Source organism: Poeciliopsis prolifica, unplaced genomic scaffold (genome assembly GCF_027474105.1).
Source record: "Poeciliopsis prolifica strain line A6 unplaced genomic scaffold, Auburn_PproV2 SCAFFOLD074, whole genome shotgun sequence".
Classification (NCBI taxonomy): Eukaryota; Metazoa; Chordata; class Actinopteri; order Cyprinodontiformes; family Poeciliidae; genus Poeciliopsis; species Poeciliopsis prolifica.
Window position 1 is genome coordinate 178000 of NW_026562449.1, and position 3207 is coordinate 181206.

A 3207-nucleotide genomic window follows, 5' to 3' on the forward strand; every position below is an offset into this window, starting at 1 on the left:
CCCAGTCAACAAAATGTGGACCAAATCCAAAACGTTTCAGAGTATGAATTAGATATTTCCATGACACTCTCTCAAACGCCTTTTGGGCATCTAAGGATATGATTGCTGATTCGATCTTTCTTTCTTTTTGAACGCTTGTTAGGTTTAGTAAGCGTCTTATGTTATGAGCATAGTACCTGCCTACAATAAATTTTGTCTGATCAGGATGTATGATTTGGGTGATGAATTTGTTAAGTCGCCTTGCTAGGATTGCTGTGAGTATGCGTAAATCTGTGTTCAGCAATGATATAGGTCTATATGATTGGCAGTCTGTGGGATCCTTGCCCTCTTTGTGAATTACTACTATAGTGGCTTCTGTCCAAGACGGTGCCATAGTTTTGGATTTTAAAGCATGATGATATGCTTTTAATAGCAAGGGAGCCAGGAGATCTATAAAAGTTTTATAAAAGTCATTGACAAATCCATCTGGACCTGGACTTTTGTTGTCCTTGAGTGATTTAATTATCTGCTTAATCTCCCATTCCTCAATCGGTTGATCCAATTCCAAAGCCCCCTCATCCGTTAAGTGCTTCAATTTTATCCTATTTAAAAAATCTGTGAGCTCTTGGTCATTATTACAGGTATCAGTGTTCGTATATAATAATTTGTAAAATTTTGCAAAGGCCTCCGCTATTTTGTCAGGTCTTGTCTCAACAGACTCTTGGGTTTTTATTTTATGAACCATGTTGGAGGACTGTTGCTTCCTCAGTCTAAATGCCTATAAGACTGAGGAATACTAGCCTTCTGGCCGTATTCATAATATTTTTGGTTAGTGAACCTCAAGTTACCCTCTACTTTATCTGACAATACACTGTTTAGTTGTCTGCGGGTTGCATTTAATTCCTTCATGATTTTAGCTGAAGCGTTTCTTTTATGTTTGAACTCTAATTTTTTGATTTTCTCTTCCAAATCTTTTTGTTTAGCATCCTTCTGTTTTTTCCTCGCAGATGTGAAGGAAATTATGCGGCCCCGAAGGAATGTTTTGGCACAATCCCATATTATCAGAGGTGTTGTTTCTGTAGATATATTAGTTTCCAGATATGTCTTCAGCTCCTCTCTAATAAATGCGATGAATACTTTATCATTAAGCACGGATGTATTGAGCCTATGGAAGTAAATATGTGCCATCAGGATTTGAATAAAAAATGCCTCTGAATTTTCAACGTAAAAAAATTCAGTGATACAAAATTCGCTGTTAAAAATTCAACGTCTAAAAATTCGCTGTAAAAAAATTCAACGTCTAAAAATTCGCTGTTAAAAATTCAACGTCTAAAAATTCGCTGTAAAAAATTCAACGTCTAAAAATTCGCTGTAAAAAATTCAACGTCTAAAAATTCGCTGTAAAAAATTCAGCGTCTAAAAATTCGCTGTAAAAAATTCAACGTCTAAAAATTCGCTGTAAAAAATTCAGCGTCTAAAAATTCGCTGTAAAAAATTCAACGTCTAAAAATTCGCTGTCTCAAATTCAATGTCTAAAAATTCGCTGTTAAAAATGACAAGGTTACTTCAGGTCACAGACATGCGCAATGGACGTCAGAGTCCAACACCCAGCCAATCACAAGACGCCACGTCATAGAGAAGAAATACCAGCATCACGGAGGCTGGCGACTATGGAGGCGAACGCTAACCCAAAGGTGAGTTTAATGCTTTCATATTTCTGTAGTACATTTCATTTTGCGCCTGAGGTTTGATACATTATCTTAAAGCTCGATTTAAAACACGGGTTTGGTCCGTTGTTAATCTTAAAGCATGTAGCGCAGGCATATAACGTCTCGCTACCTCCTAGCATCCAGCCCTTCCTAGCCTCCAGCCCCTCCCCGCTGTCCCTCACCCAACTTCCCCCGTTTTATTTAAAAAAGAAAGAAACTTGGATCTTTAAAGAGAACTGATGGGTAGCGACTTTCTGGGTTGTTTGTATCTTGTCTTGGGTGAAAACTAAGAAGTGACTGAAACACTGTTTGGGCCATTTACATTATATTCTTCAGGCAGTGATGGTGAGTGGTTGATAGCTGGTGCTAATGTCATAGGTGTCAAACTCCAGTACTCCAGGGCCGCTGTCTTGCAGTTTTTAGATGTGCCACACTACAAAACGCTGGAATGAAATGGTTTAATTACCTCCTCCTTGTGAAGATCAGGTCTCCAGAGCCTTGCTAATGATCTAATTATTATATCCAGGTGTGGTGCAGCAGAGGCTCATCTAAAAGTTGCAGGGCAGCGGCCCTCCAGGACTGGACTTTGACACACCAGGCCTATGTATGTCCATTTAGGACACAAATAGTGATAGTCATAAGCATTGACTTCAGCTACACAGAAATTGTCTTCCAAAGGAATTTGGCATGTTTTAACGCTTACTTTGTATTAAACACGTTTTTAAAAAATTATTTTTTTACCCTGACCTTACTTTGGTATTTGTTTTTGATGCACTAGCTCTTCAATTACCATATGAAATTTAAACTTTTTCCTGTAACTACATTAACTTATGTTTTTTTCTCTTAGACTGGTATAACATATGCGATGCTTCAAAGGCCATTTCTCGCTGTCCAGACCATCTCCTCCAAAAACCTGCAACGGAGAACCCCTGGCTGTTGAAGATGGACTTAAGAGATAGAAAAAGACATGGCTCTGCATACTCATATAATCATGTATATTATTTGTACTCTCAATTCCTCTAGTTTTGTCAAAATCATATATCTGATTTTGACAAAACTAGAGGAATTAGAATAACAATGTTCAGAGTAGATACTTCATTTGTCCGAGTCCGTACTGTTTGTACAGGCAGTTTTAAATATGAAACTGAAATTGTTTTTATGCAAAATTTTATTGAATGTACTTGCATGAGTTCATCTATGCTTGAAGTATTACAAAATAAATTACCTAAGACAAACTAACTTTCTGATTCTTATGATGCCAGAAATTTAAAGTACTACAACAATGGACAAATGTACCTATTAGCTTCCTTTTGAGTTAAGAAAAAAACAATCAAATTATAAATTTTAAACACTTTATTTCTGTAACAACTTCCATAAAGCACTAAAATTCACATTTATGGTAACATAATCAGCATTTTCCTTTACATTTTATAAATGTGAAGATTTCCGCTCTTCAAAATAAGTCATGCTTTGAATTTAATCACAGACAAAATCCTGATTATGATTAGTTACCTATATA

The 3207-nt window shown here is 36.5% G+C and overlaps 1 long non-coding RNA gene across 1 annotated transcript; it reads left to right on the top strand.

The window, feature by feature from the left end:
• The first annotated feature begins 1618 nt into the window (after window positions 1-1618).
• LOC129352290 (uncharacterized) lies at window positions 1619-2923 on the top strand. Its single transcript, XR_008604867.1, has 2 exons — window positions 1619-1673; window positions 2536-2923. It is a non-coding gene; the product is annotated as an uncharacterized LOC129352290 (long non-coding RNA).
• The last annotated feature ends 284 nt before the right edge of the window (window positions 2924-3207 follow it).